At 31.6% G+C, this 27,228-nt stretch overlaps 1 protein-coding gene across 1 annotated transcript in view; it reads right to left on the bottom strand.

Annotated features, from left to right (window-relative positions):
- The window catches only part of LOC142320406 (gamma-aminobutyric acid receptor subunit alpha-6), a 105,549-nt gene extending 82,908 nt beyond the window's left edge, over window positions 1-22,641 (bottom strand). Inside the window, exon 1 of the mRNA XM_075358113.1 lies at window positions 22,521-22,641. The gene's annotated coding sequence lies outside the window, so the exon portion shown is untranslated. The remainder of the gene's footprint in view (window positions 1-22,520) is intronic.
- Window positions 22,642-27,228: the final 4,587 nt, after the last annotated feature.

The following is a 27,228-nucleotide window of genomic DNA, read 5'->3' as shown; positions in this document are numbered from 1 at the left end:
AAGCTTTTGAAATGCGGTGCTATAAGAGAATGTTAAAAATCAGACGGGTGGATAAAGCGACAAATGAAGAGGTATTGTGACAAATAGATGAAGAAAGAAGCATTTGGAAAAATATAGTTAAAAGAAGAGACAGACTTATAGGCCGCATACTAAGGCATCCTGGAATAGTCGCTTTAATATTGGAAGGACAGGTAGAAGGGAAAAATTGTGTAGGCAGGCCGCGTTTGGAATATGTAAAACAAATTGTTAGGGATGTAGGATGTAGAGGGTATACTGAAATGAAACGACTAGCACTAGATAGGGAATCTTGGAGAGCTGCATCAAACCAGTCAAATGACTGAAGACAAAAAAAAAAAAAAAAATATCACAGAGACGCTTTATGCGTTACATTACACCTTCACTAACAGACATTAATATCCCCCCTGAAAGACAAGATAATTAAAGCGTAAGCTTCATACTTCATTAAAAAAAAAAAACTGTAGATAATGTGATGATATCTTTATATCATCAGTACGATAGGAAAAATTTTCACTTTGGCCGGTGGATGTGATACACAAAAATGAACTCATTAGAAAAGTATTTTCTATCGCCCGTGTATACGAAAACATTCGCGTACGATTGATTAATAGAAAAAAATAGATCGACCGAACGAGTAAGTTATAATATTATGTCGTTTGATTCTGTAAGATTTTTTACGTTTCTCTTTGGATGGAGTGCCATATGTACGGCTGGGATTTTTAATAACGGTCAAGACCAGCCGGATTATTTAATTTAGTTACACTATAATTGTATTTCTTGGCTCCTCGAATCGTAAATCATCTTAATGTTTTTTGCCCCCTCTGCAAGTTTTGCATCGATATAAAACGGTTATGCGTATGTTTAAAATAGCATTGAGTTTCTGTGAATCACTTCAAAATTTGTATTTCCTTTGACCTCTTTCCTGTACTTTCATTCTAATTTTATTTACTATTACCGTCGTTATCGGTATATTTCTTCTCGATATTTAAAAAAAACATCGATCCGTGAATTTATTATAGCGATCATATCTGCTTCCTAATATACAGTTCTCATCTCTCTGCTACTCCATCAAAAAATTCTCAAAGCAAAATTATTTTTGTTTACTTTATGTTAAGGGTGCAAAACGAAGTGTCGTCATTAGCTCCCGAACGCGATATTTATACGATAAAAAAATACATTTAAAAGATTAAATAAAAAATTTTACTAAAGTAATATATAAACATATCCGATATATGCTAAATGACGTAAATAGACGAATAAGATTGCGTGAATAATTAAATTTTTGAATTCAGATGTACAGCGTTAAAAAATCGTGACGTTCGATAATAGTCGATAATCGATATCGATAATCGTATAGTTACCTAAAATATTTCTGATGTTAGGCCCAAATTTAAATTTCCGACGTCGTGCCGCATTACAGACACGGTCCAATAGTATGCGGTGTAGTTTGGCAGTCGCAGCGAGTATAAACAAGTGCATCAGAGTCATTAGATACCCGTGAGCGAGTCTGGTGTGCCCTATTCGAAAACTGTAAATAATAAACATCCTCACGACGGTTATTCGTGCATTAAGAACAGGGTGATAGGGTGACAGTCTCCTTAACCGGACGAAGTTTATTATTGGCATTCCATTAACTATACCGCTCACCACGAACTACACTCTTCAGAAAGCAGACGAAATCATTCGAAACAACGCGATTAGTGAAAGGAGGCTGCGAACAAGCCTCTTTTGCAGGACTATCAGCGCGCTTATTGTCTGAAATTGCAATATGGAGATCCAGCAGAAGCTCGCAGTTGTATTACGTTGAATAATAATTTTTTTTTTGTAATACTTTACTTTTTTGCTTTATTTTCTTATTTGAAACCGGTTTCATAGTTTTAATTGTTTTAACCAATAATATAGGAGCGAAGGATGGTCTTCTCCCGTTTAATTTGTCGCTTCAAAAATTCCTAGATGTTAATCAGGATACATAAATACGCTTTAGTGATTATAATAAGGAATTTGAAAGAGTCCGTCACGATTATTCTTAAAATAAAACATTCGGATTATCGAGACGTCCAGTCGGATCGTTTTGAATTTATCTTATAACCAAAAGACGACCGAAATAGAAATCATAAAAGAAATAAAACGAGGTTTATATTATCGACTCTTTTCATCGCGTACTCTGAAGTAATTTTCAAAGAAGCCCTAGAAGAAAAAACACCCGGAAATGTCATTAATATTAATAATATACAATATGCTGGCAATACGTATTAATACACATCGAGGTAATAAACTGAGGATATCTAAAGGTCGGTAAATAAAGCGATGTAACGTATGAATATGAATTAACCTTGAATATCAGGCGACAAAAATATACGAATCTCTCAAAACCCCGTGCGAATGAAGTTCTCATCAAATGGAAATAAAATTGAACGAGTAAAAAAATGTACGTATTTTGACATAGTTATCGATTCCGCTAGCAATTTCATCGCTGAAATGAAAGCAAAATTTCAGAAAGCGCGAGTAAATGTTATTAAGATGTAAAAGGTACTACGTAGTAAAAATTTGAGTCTGAAATTTGTTTGATAAGATCTATCATCTCCATTGTTCTTCTGTATTGAATGAAAGATGGATTTTCACTAAGCTTGAAACATCTACAATATTCTTCTTCTCGGTAGGGATTTTAAGAATAACTTAAATAAATCAGACTGAGAACGTTGAAGTTTTAAGAAGAATGAGAAACGAGCAGAAGAAATTGTAAAAACAAGAAAGATCAAGAAGCTATTAAATCTCAGTCACGTTGTGTCACAAAATATATTATTTTAAACGGCTGAATTATAACGTTTAAATTACGCGGTTGGAACCTGTATCATAATGAGGGTCATTATGAAACAGATTTTTATTATGATACAGGTGTTCGACCGATTAAAAGCCTACTCTTTTCAATCACTTCCGATCGGAGGCGGGTATTGTTTAATGTATTGTTTTCTTTTTTAATCCGATTTAGTAGTTTATTAGAAGCAAGCAGAAGCGGAGGTTAATTTAAAAGTACACCGATAGATAACTCTCTCTCTTTTTCCTGTTTAGCCTCCGGTAACTACCGTTTAGATAATTCTTCAGAGGATGAATGAGGATGATATGTATGAGTGTAAATGAAGTGTTAGTCTTGTACATTCTCAGTTCGACCATTCCTGAGATGTGTGGTTAATTGAAACCCAACCACCAAAGAACACCGGTATCCACGATCTAGTATTCAAATCCATGTAAAAATATCTGGCTTTACTAGGACTTGAACGCTGTAACTCTCGACTTCCAAATCAGCTGATTTGGGAAGACGCGTTAACCACTAGACCAACCCGGTGGGTTACCGATAGATAACTAAATTTCTTTATCGCGCTGTTTATCTTTTTGTTAATTACGTCGGATCGTAAGGAAGAAATATCTTTAACACCGGTCGATATTAAAGAAACGGCAGAACTTGCGGCTAATAACCGATACCCACAGAAATGCGTTGTTTACTGTAATCTGTAAACAATGTATTCTATCGTCGATTTAAATCGATAAATACAATATTTCTCAGCGTAGACAAAAAATATGCTACGCAACTCTTTATAATGCCATTAATGCACTCTTACAAAGTTTACGACACTCGCCAAGGCTTACGTCGTAACTTTCTTCGCACTCGTGCATCAATGGCTCTCATTAAAAGGTCATTGCATAATTTATATTTTAACAAGTTATAATGGACGGAAATAAACAAGAAAGGAGGGGGATACCGTAAAGAAGAAAAATATCGTGGCTTTGTAATCTGTGAGAGTTGTTTGGATATTAATCAATTGTTTTTAAGCCTCCGGGATCACAATTAGGAATTACTTTAAAGGATGAGATGAGATGAAATGACAATTTTTTAGCTTGTGAAAATGCCATGCCTGACCGAGATTCGAACCCAGGACCTCCGGTTGAAAGGACGGAGGTCCCGAATTCGAATCTCGTTCAGGCATGATATTTTCACACGCTAGCGGATGTTATTGAATTCCTTTTTTTTGTTAACTTTAAGCTTCGAAACGGTCATTTTGTAGCGGTTCCTTTTTCCTTTTTTTGATGAATTAATTAGCCACAGAAGCTTAATATGGAAATGGAATTTTGTAGCGTATGAAAAATGCCAAGCCTGACCGGTATTCGATCCCGGCACCTTAGGATGAAAGGCCTAGACGCTTTAATTAATAATTATATATATTTTTTCTATAAATTAATTAATTTACTTTTTACTATTTAACTATCGAAGCGAACATCTACTTTAAAATTTAAATAACATTTTTTGTAAACTGTTTTTAGTGTTTTATTGTCTTTCGAATACTTTAAATAATCGTTTACCATTATGCAAAATAAAAGACAAAATAATTTAAAATATTTTATATTCCGCGTGTAATATTTGTAAGTAAAAGTAAAAAATACAAAATTTTAAACTTCTCGTTGTTTTTTATATTTTCAGTTAAATAATATTTACGGTTAAATTACACTCGCGTACATATTTAATAAATAAAAAAAAATATTTTGTATAAACTCATAAATCTATCCGACTAGCTTCCAATTACTCCACGCTATATTCTACGTTGACATCTGTAGTTAATAACCTCTTGTATCGTATATGAACGCATATAAGCTATTCATCTACTGTAAAATATAGCAGAATTGTCGAAATTGTTATTACAAATCATGTAGCAGTATAAAATTATTAATGTAATTAATTAACATTTTTCATATTTCATTAGTTTTCAAGAAATTTTTACATGCGTTTCCTATATATTATTTCTTTAAATACGACTTTCGAAATATTGAACGTTCAAAAAAATTATCTAAAAAATGAGATATTCTTATTTGGTAACGGATGAATAATGCCTTGCCTGACCGGGATTCGAACCCGGAATTTCCGGATGAAAGGCCGAATCGCTACCAGTCCGCCAACAAGATCGGAAAATTATTTACTTTTTGTATACTCTTTCGTCATTATTCATTCCTGATAATACTGTTTAACCTTGAAATGGCCTATTTTCAGATTTCAACCTAGTTTCAGATCTTCATTCTTTATGATATCTCTTTCTTTCGTTCTTCAGAATGTTCAATTCTGTTGTTCTTGCGTTTTGGCGGTTCTTGGAACCTTCTATTTTCATCTTTTATCGCCTTAAAATTTTTCTTCTCTTATAGTTTTTTCAAATATCTTCAGTTCTTTTACGTCTTCTTGGTCTTGTGTGAATCATTTGCCTTTATCGTGTTTACTTTGGTAGAAACCAAACAATTTTTTTAGTCGATCTACTATTATTCGTTCTAAATAAACGGGAGTAAAATGCAATTTGTCTTTTCCTTGTCATGTCTGGCAGTTTTTCAATTTTACTATGAAGTTTGTTATTTGGAATTAATTTTACCTGATTATTTTGAAATTTAGGACCTAAAATATTTCTTATAATTATCCTTTTTTCCCCTAGATTTTCTAATAAACCTTTGTTGCGTAGTCTTAGAGTTTCTGTAGCATAGAGTGCTTCCGTCTTTATCGCAGTTTTACGGTGTCAAAAGTTTTAGTTCAACGATAAAGACTATTTGTGGTATTGTTTTTTCGTTTGCTAGAAATCTAATTCCATTTTATTTGCTCTAACTGTTAACGAACGCTTTTTTACCTAAAAAATTCCAACTGATCCGTTCTCCGAAATATTTGAAATTATCCACTTTCTCTATTTTCTTTTTTTTCTTTTTTATTTTTTTATTATTTAAACTAAGGAAATTCGGGTAGTTTTTAATCATCAGTCAACATTTTCGTTTTTTCAAAAGCGATTTTTAGTCCCATTTGAGCAGCTTGTTTTTCTAATTCCTTAATTTTTTGTTCAGCTTCTTTCCGGCTTTTACCTGTTAAAGCCATATCATCGGCGAAAGCTAAACCGTTAATCTAGTCCTTTAGTTCCCAGTCTTATTTCACTATTTTAGTCTAAATATTCGTCCGTTCTCTAATTACCTTTTCAAGAGTACAGTTAAAAAGCGTGGAGAAAGTTCATCTTGTCTTACGCTGGTTTCGAGTAATTATTATTACTTTATTTTTAAATAAGTAGCTATGAACGGCATAGATGAAGTCCTACGCAAGAACTATCGCATGAAAATAAACAAGAACAAAACAAAAGTAATGAAATGTAGTAGAAATAACAAAGATGGACCGCTGAATGTGAAAATAGGAGGAGAAAAGATTACGGAGGTAGAAGAATTTTGTTATTTGGGAAGTAAAATTACTAAAGATGGACGAAGCAGGAGCGATATAAAATGCCGAATAGCACAAGCTAAACGAACCTTCAGTAAGAAATATAATTTGTTTACATCAAAAATTAATTTAAATGTCAGGAAAAGATTTTTGAAAGTGTATGTTTGGAGTGTCGCTTTATATGGAAGTGAAACTTGGACGATCGGAATATCTGAGAAGAAAAGTTTAGAAGCTTTTGAAATGCGGTGCTATAGGAGAATGTTAAAAATCAGATGGGTGGATAAAGTGACAAATGAAGAGGTATTGCGGCAAATAGATGAAGAAAGAAGCATTTGGAAAAATATAGTTAAAAGAAGAGACAGACTTATAGGCCGCATACTAAGGCGTCCTGGAATAGTCGCTTTAATATTGGAAGGACAGGTAGAAGGGAAAAATTGTGTAGGCAGGCCACGTTTGGAGTATGTAAAACAAATTGTTGGGGATGTAGGATGTAGAGGGTATACTGAAATGAAACGACTAGCACTAGATAGGGAATCTTGGAGAGCTGCATCAAACCAGTCAAATGACTGAAGACAAAAAAAAAAAAAAAAAAAAAAAAAATCTTGTTTCAAGATCGAATTCAAACATAATTTTCGTCCTCTTTTTTATTCGCAGTTAATTTAAACCAATTATCAATCTAAAAAGTGCTTTTAAATCAAAACAATTGTAAATACGAGTATGTTTTAAGTAAATATTTCTTAATTTTAAAACGCTTATTCCTTTTTTTACGAGAAAAGACAATTTTTTTAAAAAAACAAGAAGTTTACTAACTAGTAAAAAAAAAAACAATTAAATTTTATTGTCTATATATTTTATCTGTGATTCAAGATTTCACCTTCTTTAAAAAAAGAATGTTTTTAATTTTACCTGTTTGATACGTTTTAACATATTTTTATCCTTAAAAAAATATATTTCGATTATTTTTTTTTTCTATTGTTGAACATCACCTTGAAATGATGATATCGCACAAAATTATTAAACAATTTGGTTTCAAAATATTACGATTTATTATTTTACAGCCCCTTCAAAACTGCTTATTGCCATTTCCTTCTATTTTAGTTACAATTTTTTTTTTGTAGAAGAAACTAGATAGATTAAGTTAATTTGAGCATATTATAAGGATAGAGAATGGAAGCGTAGCTAAAAAAGTCGGTTAATTGAAGCGGGAAAGGGAATTGAAATCAATATGAAGACCCCCCCCCCACCCCCAGAAGAGATGAAAATGTTAAATAGTAGGTGAAAGAGAGCGAGGAAATCGTACGAATATTTCAGATTAGAGTAATGGAATCATAAAAGCGAGTGGAGATTGTTTTTGAAGGATCTACCCGACAGTTAGCCGGGTGAGAGAAAAAGAAGAGGTATTCTAGTAATTAGGTTAGGTTCTGGTAATCGGTATTTAGGTTAGCAAAAATCACCGGAAGATTTTATTAATAAAAAGATACGCGATAATGTTAATAATCGGAAGGTATTTTATATCTATCGTCATTATTTAGTAACGAATGTTATACCGAGACAAATATTCAAATTATTTCCCTCGTTCTACATTCTTCCATTCAAGACAGCTTTGCTCGATAGTAATTACTTAAAACATTGTTTCTCTGAAATCCATTTCCCACTTATCGGTGTACGGTTTCTCGCTTTTTGTACATCTTGCAAACGGCTTTATTCCATAAGGTTAGTTTTATATTATATAAACTTTATTTTATTATAAACCTTTATAAAATTATAACCGATTTCGTAAAAACATTGTAAAAATAATACTTTTTAATTATTCAAATAATTCTAATTTAGTGCTAATTTCGATAAGTCACATTTACAGAAGGATATTTTATAAAGTACTATGTTTATTTTTTACTACACTTTTGATGACGGTTTTAATTTTACATTTTAAGTTAACTTAATTATAACAAAATCATGTTCCCTGTAAATAACCTTCGATAACTCATCTCTACAAGCTTTAAATTTGTCGGATAACATTCCTTATTATTTAACGATTCCTAAGTCCAGCAAAATCCTTGTTTTTTGCAGAGGTCTTGGGTTTCGAATCTGAATAATATATGGAATTTTTTCATACGTTACCAATTTCTATCGGGCTAATGATCGTAGTAGCTGTTGATGCCCGCTCTGTCATAACAAAAAAATCCTTGTTTTTAAAAAGACTATATTATTTATAATGATATATCTTAAACGAAAAAAAACTGTGATCAAGAAATGACGAGAAAAGGAACCATTAAAGATGATTTTTTTAAATATAAATTATAATATAGAACAAATTACGACTTTGCTGTTGAACCAACAAAAATGATTTTCTAAATTATTTATTCATTAATTTTGAATTATTTTACAATAAAATTATTTATGTGGTCATTTTATTAAAAAAAAAAAAAAAAAAAAAAAATGGAATCTTATTCTTTTTGTTTGTTTTATGCCATTATCATAAAAAACTGTAATTAGATACTGAAATTATAATAATTTTTTACTGATTTTTTTTTTTTTTTTTTCTTCAGTCATTTGACTGGTTTGATGCAGCTCTCCAAGATTCCCTATCTAGTGCTAGTCGTTTCATTTCAGTATACCCTCTACATTCTACATCCCTAACAATTTGTTTTACATATTCCAAACGTGGCCTGCCTACACAATTTTTCCCTTCTACCTGTCCTTCCAATATTAAAGCGACTATTCCAGGATGCCTTAGTATCTGGCCTATAAGTCTGTCTCTTCTTTTAAGTATATTTTTCCTAATGCTTCTTTCTTCATCTATTTGCCGCATCTATTTTACTGATTATCGTCACAAAATATAAAATAGCATTTGCTCCTTAATTAGCCACTTTATTCAAAACTCAAATTCAAACTGTCTTAACATTTTCGCTACGCAAAAATTATTGTATTATTGTTATTGCTAGTAAGAAGAAAAAACATGATTTTTTTTAAATACAGATAAAACTGGATGGGTTTGCAATTTTTTGTACCTATTTTTGGCTTTTTCAGCCGGAAAGTTGAAAAGAATTACGTTAAAAATATTTTGTTTTTGTAATATTTAGGCCGTTTATTTGAATCGTACTCTAAAATTTCAGAATTATTTTTTTTAACCGCAAATTTTCTCAAATCCCAAAACGTTTCCTCTATGAAAACTAAATAGTTACGCTTAAATTTCTTTCGTTCAGCCAAATATATTTGTTATTTTATACTATCGTTAGGATTCTTAAATAACTTCATAAAGGATGAAATCTTAACTCGATCACCAAGAAAAGAAAAGCAAAGCGTTTTAATAACAGTATAATAAATTTACTTTAACGTTGATTCTACACCCGTACTAAACACATATAACACTCTTTACCGCCGTACTAAAAACAACTGCACGCGACCTTTCCGCTGTGTGAAGTGGGCGTAAGGCCGTAGGACTGCGGACTGTCTGAAAAAGGGGAGAAGCACTACAGCAACTTATGTTCTCCATCGATCAGACCACCTAGCCGACTACAGGGGTTGCAGGAAATCCTAGAGAGGAGACAGAGACTATGGATCGTGATTTTAAGGATATTACTGAAGTCGAATCCGTGGACCTACGATCGTCTAGCTTTGACTCAAGTAATGCCTATTTCTCCGCTTTGGAGCGAGAAACTTGGAATCTTGGTTCCGATTCCGGAATTCTTCCCCATCATATGCTGCAGCGGTTAGGCGTAGTTTTGCGGGTAGTGTAGACAAACTGAGGAAACTGTAATCCAAAATAGATTATCTGGTCCGATGGATAGGGAGCCTAATAAGCTTACTCACCCGAGCGATTGCAAAAATTTGCTAAAGACTAGATTTCTTAATATTGTTACCTACAATATCAATGGTATAGTTAGCGGGCGACAAGAATTGGAATCTTTGGCGCTTACCGAATCCTTGGACGTTATCCTTATCTTGGAATCACACTTCTTAGATCAGAACTACCTTCGGCTTCGGGGATTCTCTTACGTACGACAAATCATAGGGATGGCAGAGCGCATGAGGATACTGCGATGTTAATTAAAAGTTCCTTGAGGGATCACCAACTGACCGGATTTCACACAAATCAGATTCAAGCGATCTCGATCGAGATTCTGGACCGGCTGGGACCGATCAGATTATCTACGATAACACCAATTGTCTTCCTCACCAAGCGATAGCGAGTTATTTTTAGAATTCTTTGCGATTCTAGGTTTCTGGTTTATAGCAGGAGAGGATTGGAACGTGAAACATCCTCTCGGCTTGCAAGAGAATGTTCTCGATCTACATCTCGATGTAATCTCAGGATTACAATCTACATACTGAGCTACAATCCCGGATAAAATGTCGAACTTGCTAGACTTGTACGTCACTTCAGGTATGTCGCCTCTACACACCTCGGTTAAAAAAAATTACGACTCTTAACATCGAACCAATCGCCTGTTCTATTCTATTAAGTACGATGCTGATGAGAGGGACGAGGTCGAGTATCCTTCATAACAACAGGACGGACTGGGACTTAATATTGAGACTGGAGTGAAGAAAAGCTTTTTGAGCTGGTTCCATTGAAATGTTACTGAAGACATCGAATATACAACGTACTATTTTAGCTCAATCATGCAAGAGGGGTCATATCGACCGACAACCGAGAAGAAGTTTGAGTTTTTGACTTGGACAACTACGGGTTTTACTTGGTGACTCATAAAATATTAGTTATACTTCCGTTCAAGGCCATCAATTACATTACGCACCTTCTCAACGGCATCTTTTGAATCTCATACTTTCCATCAGAGTGGGAGGTATTTCAAGTAGTGGTGATTCCGAAGCCGGGTAAACCTACTCACGACGTGTCTTCCTATAGACCTATAAGTCTTTACCGAATCTGTCGAAGTCGTTTGAGAAACTGTTTCTTGGAAGATTATGATCGACAATGGAGTGGGAAAAAGTTATTCCAGATCATCAATTTGGATTCAGAAGTGAACATTCTATCGTTGAACAAATGCACAGTGCTGTTATTGTCATCACGAAATGCCGAGAAGAGAAGAAGTTCTGTTCGGTGGCCTTCTTGAACGTAAGCTGAAATCCCATCTTCAACCCTTCTACCCGGTCTTACGGAACTACCTCGACAGACGTTTTGCCCAAATCAGATGCAAAGATATGTTATCTGTATTCTTTGACATTAGATCAGGGATTCCACAAGGCTCCGTCTTAAGTCCTGTAGTCAATTTTCACCGCTAACCTTCCGGCTCCGGACCGTGTCATCGTCCCCTGGTTTGCTAATAATACTAATAATAATAGCAATCCTGGCTGTTGAAAAAGACCCACAATTTGCCTCAGAGAAGCTCCAAACGGTATTAGACTTAATCGATGTTTGATTAACAAACCGAAGAATAAATATAAATCAGAATAAATTAAGTTATATTACGTTTGCGATGAGAACAGGACAGGTGACTGTCCCCGAGTCCACCTAGATGGCATTTTTATCCCACACTCTGACCGCGTATGATACCTTGGGCTCCACCTTAACCGTCGTTTGGCGTGGTATAAGAAGCTTCATTGGTTGTTAGGTAAGAATTCACACTTTTCGCTGCCCAACAAACGTATAATATACAAGGTGATTCTAAAACCGATTTGGATGTACGGCATAGACCTGTAAGATACGACGAGCAAGTGTAAAGTGGAGATTATTCAACGTTTCCAAAATAAGATCCATTGCAGAGGCACCGCGGATTGCGCGCAACGAAAAAATTCACAACCTAGAATTACCTTATGTTCGCGAAGAAGTGAAATGTTTGGGTTCAAATTATAGACAGCAGTTACAAGATCTTTCCAGCAGTTAATCACCTAGACAAAAGCGAGGATCTCCGGCGACTGAAACGCTTATATGTACTAGACTTGGGGAAAATCTGAGTGACTTTAAGCTAGTTCTATATCAGATATTTAACGAGCATCTTTCTGTGCCTTTATGGGGAGCCTAGTCTCTTTCCGTATATTTCCAAGGACTTGTTATGATACTATTTGTTTGTCGATTGTTTAATAACGTTATACATTTTTTTTTTTGTTTTTCATTAGACTTTTGTATTTACAAAAAGTTTCTTGAACCTATGTGATCTTATTCAGTGCGGTGTGTTATGTATATGAAGTTTATATGTGTATGAATATACTTTATTTATATATTTATGTATATGCACGTTTTATTGAGGGTATTCGTTAGACACCTCTCATCATATACTTTTTATAATACAGTTTACTTGCAGCTCCTAACACGGAACCGTAAATAAACAAATTGTGAGGAAAACAATTATATCGTGTAAACACATTTGCCATTTTTAGCTAATACGTTGAACTAATGTTTAATTTTTCGCATTGTAGGTGTTTCAACGTGAATATAATGATGCTTTTGTCACCTTATTGAATGCTATACCTTATTGAATTTATTTATTTTAAAATATTAATTGCTAGTTTCCCGCTTTGAATGCAAAGTACGTTTTTATATTTTTTTGAGAAATGTTTTACCTCTTCATCCACTTTGTTAATATTCTTTTTTATGTTTTTATTTTACTAGAATAATTTTGTATAATTTACCCTTTAATAAAATCAAGAATTCTTCTATAATGAACGACACAAGTATTTTTTAAGTCCTATTAATTAACCAAGACCGCAGAAATAAAGCGTAGAGATTTATAATTGATTAGCTCTTTAAAATTATATTTGTATTTTTTTTACGTTTTTTCAATAACTATTAAGGAAAATCCTATTTCATTTATTTTCTTATTTTTAATCGAGACTGATTTAGAACTAATATAAAAATACTGTCGTAAAGTCTTTCATTCCAAATTAATACTTCTTTAAACGGTGCTCTAAATAAATAAAAAAAAAAGAAATATAAAAGGAAAATTTTAATTTTTTAAATCTCTCAAAGTTTTATTAAATCCAGGTCTGCTCTTGCATATTGATATTTAATTTACATGAAATTAATGATATCACTGGGCACTTTCAGCCTTCTATAATACATTTACATTTATAGATTTTTTTAAAGATTTATTATAAAATAATAATTTTGATAAAGTTTGCATTCGTGGTTTTTTTTATGAATATCACTTATAATTTAATTTAATTAAGATTAAAATTAATTCAATTTTTTCCGCCGATCTCTCTGGCGAAGTGGTAGCGTCTCCGCCTTTCATCCCAGGTTTGAATCCCCCGGTCAGGCATGGCATTTTTCATACACTACAGATTTCAATTTTCATATTCCCAAGCGCAAGCTTTTTAAGCTCCTGCAGTGAATTAATTCATCGGTAAAAAAATAAATATAAAAAAAAAAATATGTTAAATTAATTCAATCTTTTAATTAGTAATAAAAAAAAGGCGGATCTACGGCTCGCCGCGAAAATGTTAGGTGGTTTATGTTTCATTGCGCGTGATTTTGTTAAATGTTTTTGTCGATTGTAATTAAATAACGTTCATGAATTTAGCGTACTAACAACAATAAAAATTTCTACAACGAAAAGCTTCAAAATTCTGAACATTTCTAGCTGCTTCTTGAGTTGTGATTTTTTACGCTCTAATCCCAGTGTATTCCTTTTTATCCCCAAAACACAAATATAATTTTAGATAAATCGTTCATATCAAGAAGTATAATAAATAGTTCGAACGAATGAATCGTTCGTGCATATATATGTATATATAAATGAATATTTGTGTATTTATTTGTCCCGTATGCGTTTCTATACCATTTATCCGATTGCGATGAAAATTCGGTGAGTTGTGCACATCCTCACGAAGGTTTCTGAATTAGTTTGAATCCGCTGAGTGGCGCTGGGCTCGAGATATTTCGAAAAATTGTATATATGAACCGATTTGGCTCATATTCAGAACATGTGTTACGTGAAAAGAAATACCTTTGAAAAAATGGACCCGTTAGATGGTGCTGGTATCGAGATATTTGGAAAAATTTAATTTTATAGTCCGATTTGACACGTATTCAGGATATATATTATTTATATGAAAATAAATATTTTTGCGAAAAATGGACCCGCTGGGGTTGAAATGTTTAGAAAAATTGTATTTAAGGACCGATTTGGCTCATATTCAGCATATACGTTTGTTACATGAAAAGAAAGATTTTTACAAAAATTATACTCGCTAGGTGGCACCGCTGTCGAGATATTTACGAAACAATCAAACAAATATACAAACAGAATTTTTTTCTTCTATATATATATATATATATATAAAAGGCAATGTTCGTATGTGTGTCCACTATAGACTAAAACATTAACGGACCGATTTACGCCCAGGAAAAAGGCAGAAAGAGAAAAATAAAAAAAGGGAAGAAGGGGATAAGGGGAAAATAAACAAGGGAAATGGAAATATGGAAAAGGAAAGAGGGAAAGAGGAAAATTGGGAAGTGGAAAGGAGGAAAAGGTTGAGAAGGGGGAAAATGAGGAACGGAAAGGAGAAAGGGGGAAAAGGAAAGGTTAAATTTTGTGAAATTCCGTAATGTTCATTTTTAATGCTTTACAAACTTCCAATCGGGTTCATTTAACCTATACATATACACTAATCTTGCAATAGCGAAGTATTGCCGGGTCTGCTAGTCTTTTATATTATATATATATATATATATATATATATATATATATGTGTGTGTGTGTGTGTGTGTGTGTGTGTGTGTGTGTGTATAAAAATGAATGTTTGTTTGTCTCGTATGGGTTACTGTACCATTCATCCGATTGCGATGAAACTTTTGTGAGTTGTTATGTGCACGCCCGCGAAGGTTTCTGGATTAGTTTGGATCCACTTGGTGGCGCTTAGATCGAGATATTTCGAAAAATTGTATTTATGGTCCGATTTGGTTCATATTCAAAATATATGTTAGTTACATGAAAAGAAAAATTTTTGCAAAACTGTTTTACTTCCTTCTATGAAATAAAGGATGCAAAAGATGAATTGTGATCGCGAAAAATCTCGGTTTTCAGATTTCAACGGAAATATCCATTTTGATGACCCTTGAATCCATTTAGACTAGTTTCAGCGTGACGTCTGTACGTACGTACGTACCTACGTGTGTACGTATGTATCTCCCATAACTCAAAAACAATTGGCCGTAAGATGTTTAAATTTTGGATTTAGAACTGTCGTAACATCTAGTTGTGCACCTCCTGTTTCGATTGCAATCGACTGAACCAGAAGTGACCAAAAAAGCCCAAAATTCAAAAAAATTTGGAAATTTTCTTAACTGCAGTAATAAGCCCTCATTGAGAGCTTTCCAACGAAATAACATAAGTGGTACTTATTTTCATCGATTCCAGAGTTATAGCCAAATAAATTTTAATTAATGAAATATTTTGATCTTACAAGCGAAAGGTACTTCGGTTGAAATCCGACTTCATCTCCTTTTTTTTAATTTAAATATATTGATTTATCAATAATTATTAACCTGTGATTGTAAAAAGGTTTTTACAATAAATAATAATTCAATAATAACAATAAAAACAACGTGAAATAATACCAGAAGTTATTAATGAAATAAAATGTTATGTACTTTTCATTTTAAAAAATGTGCTTATGTAATTTAATAGGCTTACAAGGAAGTCATGTGGTTTCCTCATCAGATTTTTTAAAGATAAATTTGAAAAATGAGAAGATTTTTTTAGTTTAACAAAACAGTAATTAGAGAATAAAAGTGACCACCCCAAGAATTTTTATATCGAATATGCAAACTCATCGATAAAGATGTAACACGATTAGAATAGGTTCTGATTCTCATACATTCCTCCCTCATATTCAACCGAATTACGTTGATAAATAGAAAATATTAATTGTGTGAAGAATTTGACTGTGACTGAGGTTTATGTCTTACAAAAGTTGATAGAATTATATAAAATAACAGGTTTAAGATAAATTTTTATTAAGCAAAATAATTAATATATTTAAATGTAAATAATATTTATTTATTTTTTTTTTAAATTTAAATATACTTTTGAATAAGTTATATTTCAATGAATCGAGACAATATATAAATAATACATTGTTTCCCACGGCCACCCAAACCTTTATGTTCTGACACATTTAAAACATTCGGAATTTAGCGGCAATAATTACAGTTGCTTTCCGTTAGAGTAATAATATTTATTAGACGTACAGCCAGTAATTCCTGTGGTGAACAAAGAGAATTTGTTACTTTATTATTACCTCCTTTTCTGTAGGCTTGAACAGTCGATACACAATAGTATGTTCGGCTTATTGAAGAAAATAACAAAACCTAATCCATTCGTAATTCTTTTAGTAAGCCTGACTTGAGATGTTTCTTATTCATTATTATTTATCGGCTGTATCAACGGTTGTTCTTGCAATTGCTAAGTTACCTAATATATATATATATATATATATATATATATATTAGGTATATATTATTAGGTTATATTATTGTATATATATATATATATATACATTGATTAAGTTAATTTCAGGTGTGTAACTGATTATAGACCAGCGGGGTCTGTCTACAACCAGCCGACTTTTCGAAGAAAAGTACGGTATTACTTTCGGTCGCACGACGATAATAGGGGGTGGAAATGAATTCTCTTACGTTTTGAGGTAAGAGGAGTACGAAAATACCATTCATTTAAATTGCGGTTTCCTTATATATTGATTTATGTAAATATATGTATTTGCAGGACTACGTATAGATATTTGTGGCTCAAAAATCGTCAAAACTACTCGCTAAATTACATTGAAATTTAGATACGCTCTAATAGTGTATCTGAAGTTGTGTATGTGAAGATTTGATGAAAAACGGTTGAGTTGCGTTACAGTTACGCTCAATTTTAGATGAAAAAAAAATTGAGCGAGGCATGTTAGAAGCGCGGTTCATTATGACGCTGCAACTTGGAACGTTAAAGTTTTTTTATCTATTGTTAACAACATCGTTCGCAGTATTCAGTTATCGTTACCTACTCTGAGGGTTATGATTACTGGGAACGTGTTTGAGCGGGGTTAAAGGAAACAAAATAACGAAAAGTAGGTCGGTCTATTTGCGCAGAACCGGGCAAGAATTTTTTTTTCTTTCGCTTAATGAATTAATTCACCGTATAAGTCCAAAGCTTGTGCATTAAAAAATGGAACTTTATAGCGTATGAAAAATTCCACGACCGACCTGGATTCAAACCCGGGACCTCAGGAAGAAAGACCAAGACGCTACCTCTCCGCCGCGGAGAACGGTAAGTTTTAACCGACCTAAACGTTGCTCCTAATATTAAGAAAGAGGAATATCGTTATGAAAACTACGATTTGACAGGATACACAGAAGCAGGCGTTTCTTATGATAGGCATATCCCCCTTTAGGGGGGGGGGGGAAGATTAAAAATGATTTTGGTTTTGTCGTCAGTAGTGTTTTTGTACTGATTTATGAACTGAATCGATCGATCGGTGATTATACGATTATATTCATAAGTTATCTCATAAACAATAGTTAATTAACTTTTTTCACGGTGTAATTATTTTTTTAATAAAAGGCTCCAAATTATTTGCAGCAATTTTTTTTTAGAAGTTTTGAAATAATGTCTTTTTTTGTAACCGGCTTTAAAACATTAATACTTAAATATTGTTTTTTTGTTTTTTTATAAGAAGATATGTCTTAAGTAAGAAATTTATTACGATATCAATGAGTCCGCTGTTGAAACACGTTTACTATGATTTATTCTGATAAATATGCTGATATATTTTCTCGGTAAATTACAATATAAAAACAGTACTCGCGAGTATTTTTTAGATTATTTAGATAATTTTATCGGCGGTTATATTTAATTAATAGATATAACAAGATTATTGATAAATTAATATGTACGGCGTATTGTCGTTATTAAAATAACAAGCCTGTTACCATTCATTACCCGTTGGAGTTATTAATGATTGAGAAGCTGAAATATTTCTTGTCAACCAATTGTTACCCAATTGTTGAACCATAAATAAACCGATATATACCGCATTCTAAATTAATTATAATAGTAATAAAGTTCATGTATTATAGCAATATTAAATAATAAATACAACAAAATCTGATTTTCTCTGCCGATCGATTTTAAATTATTAATTTTATTCGAAATTAAAGTCAACCGTGTTCGTTAAAAATTTTCGATGAAAATCCTTCTTTTTATTGCAGAAAAAAATATCTTTAACAACATTACCGCGCAAATTATTAAATATATTTTATAATTATGCGATAGTTAATCGAATAAATAATTTCAAGGGAAATCAAATTTTATTGTACAAAAAAAACGACCGCTTGCATAGACAACTTTTTATATTAATTTTAATTTATTACATATTTTCGATAAAAATTATAGTTTTAATATTTTAGGCTTTAATGATAATTATTTATTTATAAATAAAAATAAACGATATTTACAAATAAAATTTGGATATTTAAATGTTTAAAACCAAAACCTTTTTAACTACACCTTTAAATATTTATTTTACCTTTTTTCTGAATGCGGTTAATTATTTTAAAATTTTAAATAAAAATATAATTAGTGAACGTTTAAATCATTTAAATTTTTAAATCTTTATTCTGAAACATTTTGTACTTTGGTAAGTCGATACGCTATAGTATGTTCAGATTACTGAAGAAAATAAATAAACTAATCCATTTTATTTTAGTATATATATATATATAGATAGATAGATAGATAGCTAAGGCTACATTCATGAAGTGAATTTCAGGTATGTAATTGATTATAGACCAGCGGAGCCTGTCTGCAACCAGCCGAACATACTACATACATATTAATATGTAATATTATAAATATTACTATTATAATATATTATATTATTATTATTATAAATATTATTAATATTTAATAGTGTTTTATATGATGTATTTAATATTTACATATTATTTATTTATTTTTATTATAATTGATATAACTTTTGAAAAAAAATATGAAAGTAACTTACAGTTTTTTGTGTATCTGCTTTAAGCCAGTGAGCATGAAATTATTAACTATATTTTTAATGGCAGTTTTCCGGAACATCTAATAAAAATCTACTTGATGAGAACCGATCAGTAGCTGTGTCCCCCTTTCGTAATTATATATTTAGTTACGTGTTACGCGTTATAGTCTCGTCAGACAAGGATGTTTTGATAAATAGTACCTAACGTGGCCACAGACTGTGGCTGGAAGACAATACAGATAAACTTTAAACGTAAATATTTTCAACTATTTATTTTTTGTTTTATTATTACGACCTGGGAAATATGTAATCGCATTTTAGTAAGATGTATAAAATGAGAAATTAAAACGTTAATAGCTAGAATATCTGTTACGTTCAAAATTTTCTAAATTTCACGTATCGACTGTCTATAACATCAAAAGTTGTCCGCTCTGGTGTGAACAAGATACAGAGGAAAAAAAGGAAAGATGGCTTTCATATGAACCACATTAATCGTAACCTGTATGCACAATTGTCCCTCCCCCCCTCCCACAATTGCACCACCAAGAAGGAAATATTGAATGCTAGTGATGATATACTAAAGAACTTGGTTTATCGCAGTTTATATTGCTCTTCTAAAATGTTAGGTTATGAAAAAACTTACGGTTAATGAATTTTTTTTTGTAATAAAAATTAGAGTCCCGTTTGAGGAGATAATTTTAAGTTAATAATCCTTTAGATTTATACACGTACAAATCAGTACTTTAAGTAAATAAATATACTAGTCTGATTCTACACTTTTTTAAAAACAAAAATCGCAATTAAAATTGGAGGAGAAATAATAATCTGCAAATTGAAATTAAACCGATTTTATTTGATAACTTTAAACGTGAAAATTGAAGTAAAAAAGATACTTCGCTGCAAGCGACTCTTTTCCTCATAATTTTTTTTTTTACGGCAATAATAATAGTTTTTATAATTATCATAATTTATAAACTTTTACAATAAAAAATGATATTTTGAAAAAAGTTTAATTATTATGCTGCGAATTTTAATTAAATTAAATAGCGTAGAATAAAGCAAGAACACTTTACACAAAATAAAACTAAAGAAATACGTGCTCGTTTCGATCGTTAAATAATCATCATCAGTAGTTATTACGTAAAAACTTTATCTATAATAAATGAAATGAAACGTATTTATTTATCTCACATAAATATGATATGCGACATGTATTTTAAAAAATGTATAATTTAGTACGATGCTGGAATATTAAATATTTTAAAAATATAAATATATCTATTAAACATAACTACGAAAATCAGGTGAGCTTTTATTTTTCATTTTTTTTCACCCGACCGCCAAAGAACACCGGTATCCGCGATCTAGTATTCAAATCCGAGTAAAAATAACTGTCTTTACTAGGACCTGAACGCTGGAACTCTCGGCTTCCAAATCAGCTGATTTGGGAAGAGGAGTTCACCGCTAGACCAACCCGGTGGGTTAAAACAGCTCTTGACTAGATTCAGTTATGTTTTGTTTAAAACTGTTAACTAAATTAGAAATGGGAACCGATTTTTTATAGGTTAAAACCAATTAAAAATAGGTAGTCTAAAAGGCACTACCCTAAACAAATTATGTATCGTTAAACATTTTGGACGTATTAGCTCGCTATTCTCTCTCTCTCACACACTCTCTCTTTCTCTCTCTTTCTTTCTCTCTCTGTCTGTGCGTGTGTACGCGCGCGCGTGTGTAATTAAAAACTTTAATTTGTTTAACTTCCAAAAAACTGATACGTTTTGTTTAATTTTAAGAAATAATTTTTCACTGAAAGAACTCAAGCTTGTGCTTGAATACATCGGTAAATTTTTATAATTCATCTAAACTGCCAAACAAGATCGAAACCTTTCAGATAAAATTCAAAGAAAGAATCAATCTGATTTAATTTTTTTTTAATTTAATACTTTTGTACCTTACTCTATATTATTACAATATTTTTTTAAATGCTAAAATTTTAATTAAATTTTCATTACAAATAGATAAAGAGAAAGGTTTGATTACAAAAGTAAATCAAAATGTCAATAAATAATGATATTTCCATAATTCAAATTTTGAATATTTAAAACAAAATAATTGTTAGAAGTCTAAATATTTTATAAGATATCTTCTATAAATTAAAAATTCATTCAGATTGTTTGGATATGAATACAGTAATCCAATTAAAAATAATCAGAATTCAAGTGAGAAGCACAAACCCCTAATTTGCTACCAATTCCGATACATCTCACTATGATAATGCGTCTTGATATTGTTCGGTACAGTATCGGAATCCTTAATATAAGATACAAAGACTTTATTTTCACGAATAAAAGTAATTTTAATTCGATTAATTTAATATTGCAACTAAAATATTTTGATTATAAATCATAATTATTACATCGTAATAATAATAATAATAATTCGCTTCCTGTAATCTGATTGTTTTTTCAACGACCGAAGAAATATTCCCTTCTTAATTTAAATTATAAAAATTTGACTTTATTTTATAAATGAAAAGTTTGAATATAATCCAGTTATTATTTTTGGCTTACGATAGCCTAATAATAATAATAAATTATGCGTTTAAACCGGGAATTTTCCTATTTAAATAAATGATTCCTACATTTATTCCGTAAATAAATATTTGTTAATGGATTTCTAAAATTATATTTTCCTCTAATTTTAATCGAAAAACATTTAAGAAACAGGTTCAACGGTTCCTGAATTTATAATGCAGATTAATAATAATTATACCTATATTAAAACATTTAACGGTAATTTAATATTTAAATTCTTAATTTTCACTATTAAAATTACAAACCGAACTCGCATAGTTTTTTACAATAATAATAATTTCCCTCGATACCACAATTCTATAAAGTTCAATAAAACTCCTTAGGCCGGGAAATATGATAATAATAATTATTTACTTATTATAAAATCAACAATAGGCTTACGCCCGATTATAGATACTTTATAATAAATATTTTTTAGCGTATGCCAAGCCTCACTGTAATTCGAACTTAGAACCTTCCGGATGAAAAGCAGAAATGCTACCGCTCCACTACGAATGTTGGCGGAGGGTGGTGAGTGTTACAATAATAAAAATAATAATAACATAAAAATTAATGTTATCGATAAAAATAAAAAGGTTTTACTTACTTTTATATCGATAAAACTTATGTTTATGTTGCGCCCGATTTTTCATACGCATATGTAAAATTAAGTAATACGATTCTTTTTACACGTAATCGATTTTTTTTTTAATTAGTAGTAAAAATATATAAATTATTATTACCTGTAAATTCGGTGATAAGTTGAAAGATAAAGTACACGATGCTGAAAGAAATTTTGATCCGGAAACGTTGAACAAGCTTACGGACAGTCTGACAGAGTTAGAAGCCGAAGTGAACTTTTCATGTGGTAGTAGAGGAGTAAGTTGAGTGGCGCGGTTCGTCACAGTGTTGTCATTAAATTCCGTTAGGTTGCGCACCAGGTCATACTCAATCACCCTTATTTTTTAAACAAACCGATCGCTTGTTTTTTTTAATTTTTTAATTATCATTTGCAACATTCTATATAAGAATTTGTTTTCAGGTTTATAGTTAAAATTTACGTCATAACGTATCAAATATGAATAAGTAAAATTTATTATTTAAAGTATCGATCGAGTTTACATTTTTTTCATATTTTAAAGTCTTCTATAATAAATAAATATTTAAATAATAAATGAAGGAACGCGTAAAAAATAAATAAATAATTTATTTAGGCGATGTATAATTTTAAATAAATATATTCAGAAATCAATAAGTCATTCGTGTTATAGATTAATTTTTTTATCAAAATTTCAAATTTTATCGATAAAAAATAATAAAATAAAAAACATAATAATAAGTTGAAATAATTTTATACAAGGAGTTTTTCAAAGTTCGAATTTTGATTATACATATTTGAAATATTTTTTCACAAGGTAAAAATTGAAATAAAATATTATTCAAATCGAAAAAACTTATGTTGAAAGTAATTTTTTTCTACGGGCAGTATTATATAGTTTGATTTACGCTGCTGCAACCTATATCATAATGAGAGTCGTTATGAAAGAGATTTCAATTATGATACTGCGTTCAACCGATCAAAAGCCTACTTTTTTCAACCGCGTACAGATCAGAAGCGAGTATTGTTTAATGTATCATCTGTATTTTTATTTTGATTTTAATCCGATTTAGTAGTTACCAAGCAGAGGATAATTTCAAAGTACGCAATTAAGTAACTACATTTTTATACTACACTGATTATCCTTTTGTTAATTATGTTGAATTCCGAGGAAGAAATGCAGTGGCGGCTCGTTGCTAAAATTAGTGTGAGAGCTGCGTCGGAAAATCTTTTTCTGGACCTTTTCAAGGACACGGTTAAAGTTTTCTGTAAAATAAAAGAACCGCAAAAATGAATCAAATAGAATAGCTGGAAGCAGGATAATAATCAAATTCTACACTTTATCTCATTCAAGAATACGGTATACGGTTCATTGCGCTTTAAAACCGTATTCGGTTTAACCGAATAAATAATAAAATGTCAGTTTTTTTTTGTTTTTTTGTCTTCAGTCCTTTGACTGGTTTGATGCAGCTCTCCAAGATTCCCTATCTAGTGCTAGTCGTTTCATTTCAGTATACCCTCTACATCCTACATCCCTAACAATTTGTTTTACATATTCCAAACGTGGCCTGCCTACACAATTTTTCCCTTCTACCTGTCCTTCCAATATTAAAGCGACTATTCCAGGATGCCTTAGTATGTGGCCTATAAGTCTGTCTCTTCTTTTAACTATATTTTTCCAAATGCTTCTTTCTTCATCTATTTGCCGCAATACCTCCTCATTTGTCACTTTATCCACCCATCTGATTTTTAACATTCTCGTATAGCACCGCATTTCAAAAGCTTCTAATCTTTTCTTCTCGGATACTCCGATCGTCCAAGTTTCACTTCCATATAAAGCGACACTCCAAACATACACTTTCAAAAATCTTTTCCTGACATTTAAATTAATTTTTGATGTAAACAACTTATATTTCTTACTGAAGGCTCGTTTAGCTTCTGCTATTCGGCAAAATGTCAGTACAGATATTTTTTAGTATTATTGCATAGTAACTTAATAGAACGTCCGCTTAAAAACACTATAGTCTAGTGGTACTTAATTTAAATTTCTATGTACACAGAAACAAATACGTAATTAGGTTTTACTAATTACCTTCTCTTTCGCCCTTCCAGCGTGTTTTTGAACAGACTTAGCCCTCAAAGAGCCCTTACTTTCCGCCATCTGCTGATCGGTACTGAAAAAACAACTAAACCGCTTTCGTATTCCTTTCCGACTAGAAAAGGAAACAAACAAGGAAAGTTCCGTACACACGCGAAGTAAAAAAAAACTACCTTCCACTAGCACGCCAGGGTCGGCACTGCGGAAGCGACAGTTCTCTCTCTATCTCTCTCCCTCGCAGCCTCACATGCAGTTACCTATGTGCGCATGCGCACAAACGCCAAACACCACGCCGCTGGAACTGTGAAGCGCACAGTTCCATACAAAGATTTTTTGTATCGTTTGCGTAAACTGGGGAACGGCTGCTGACATTAAACTTAAGGATTATATATTGTACAAGCGTTAAGAAAGAATTAAATAAAAAAGGACTCGTATTAAATGTTAACGATATTATCAAGTGGAAATAGGGACTGCTGCAATTCCACAGTGCCGATACGCGAGCCGCCATTGACATTTCTTAGAAATGTCTTTAACACCGATCGACATTAAAGAAAAGGCAAAATGTGTGATTAATAACCTATTGCTACAGAAATACATTGTTTAATGGATATTTTGAAAAATTATAAAAACATATTCCTTAAACGATGTATTCTATCATCGATTTAAAATAATATCCAAATATTTTGTCAGCCGTAGAAAAATACGGTCTGCAACTCTTTATAATGGCCATTAATGCACTCATGGGAAGTTTACGATACTCGCCAAGGCTCGTGTCGTACCTAACGTTGCGCTTGTATATTAATTGCTTTAATTATATAGGCTTGTCGCATAATGTATTCTTCTCTAATGTGAATTCACATTCTTAATCGTTTCGTGAAATTTACACATCACTTATTACGATAGTCCAAAAATCTCACCTTCAGGCGTTAATTTTCAGCAGAAAAACTGTACGTTTTATACAACCACAAAGAAACAAATCTGGACTGGGAAACTCTGGAAATATTGGCACAAAAAACATTTAAAGTTCAAGGAACGACCCAAAAAATTGTTATCGATATATTAATAATAATTATATTAAATTAATTGTTATTAAATTAAATGCGCTGAAATTAAATTTTTTGTTATTTTTTTTTTTGTCTTCAGTCATTTGACTGGTTTGATGTAGCTCTCCAAGATTCCAAGATTCACATGCCTTAGTATGTGGCCTATAAGTCTGTCTCTTCTTTTAACTATATTTTTCCAAACGCTTCTTTCTTCATCTATTTGCCGCAATACCTCTTCATTTGTCACTTTATCCACCCATCTGATTTTTAACATTCTCCTATAGCACCGCATTTTAAAAGCTTCTAATCTTTTCTTCTCAGATACTCCGATCGTCCAAGTTTCACTTCCATATAAAGCGACACTCCAAACAAACACTTTCAAAAATCTTTTCCTGATGTTTAAATTAATTTTTGATGTAAACAATTTATATTTCTTACTGAAGGCTCGTTTAGCTTGTGCTATTCGGCATTTTATATCGCTCCTGCTTCGTCCATCTTTAGTAATTCTACCTCCATAATCTTTTCTCCTCCTATTTTCACATTCAGCGGTCCATCTTTGTTATTTGTACTACATTTCATTACTTTTGTTTTGTTCTTGTTTATTTTCACGCGATAGTTCTTGCGTAGGACTTCATCTATGCCGTTCATTGTTTCTTCTAAATCCTTTTTACTCTCGGCTAGAATTACTATATCATCGGCAAATCGTAGCATCTTTATCTTTTCACCTTGTACTGTTACTCCGAATCTAAATTGTTCTTTAACATCATTAACTGCTAGTTCCATGTAAAGATTAAAAAGTAACGGAAATAGGGAACATCCTTGTCGGACTCCCTTTCTTATTACGGCTTCTTTCTTATTTTCTTCGATTGTTACTGTTGCTGTTTGGTTCCTGTACATGTTAGCAATTGTTCTTCTTTCTGAATTTTTTGTTACTGAAATTAGAATTCCTTTTTTTCAGAAGTAAATATACAATACAATAATGGAATGACAATTGGTCCATGACAAGGATACTTTAGTTGTTATGTAAAGCTAACTTTGAGTTCAGTGTACCCGTCTCACAAAACCGATTAACGTAAAATTTATCCTTAATTTTGTAATAGACTATACTTTAATTTTAACGATTGTGTTTATTTTTCGAAAGACCTATCAATATGTTATCGCTTCCACTGACTGTTTAAGTCTTTCTTAAGATGGTTTTAATAGCCTGAGGTACAACAGGGACCATTCTACGAAGATTAATCGTTGCTTTGAGTAGCCCGTTACAATGCTGAGGAGAAATAACCTTACTACTGTCTGGTTATAAAACTTAACAGAAAATAGGATTTTAACCCTAGAATTGTATGCATTCGGAATTTTTACGAAGCAAGTTGAATTTTTCGTTAATTTAAACGAACTTTTGAAGCGAATATAGCAGCAACCCTGATATTGTTACCATACTCTTTCAGGTGGTTAATTATCTAGTAGAACCGGTTGTATCTAGTATTGATTTCTTTCAGCTGGACCACGTCGTAATTTTTACGAATATATAAAAACAAAATATTATATTTTACAAAAGTATTTTTGTTTTTATAATATTAATAGTGGTTTTGATTCATTTATTAGGCTATTGTAATTTTCAGTGAAATTAATATTTGAAATTCCTTTTTAATAAATGAATTTGTAATTAAATTGTTTAGTTAATTTGTGTTCTGATACAATTGTAAAATTCAAGT

Source organism: Lycorma delicatula, chromosome 2 (assembly GCF_047948215.1).
Source record: "Lycorma delicatula isolate Av1 chromosome 2, ASM4794821v1, whole genome shotgun sequence".
NCBI lineage: Eukaryota > Metazoa > Arthropoda > Insecta > Hemiptera > Fulgoridae > Lycorma > Lycorma delicatula.
The sequence above is the reverse complement of the archived record's forward strand: the minus strand, read 5'-3'. Positions and strand labels throughout refer to the sequence as shown.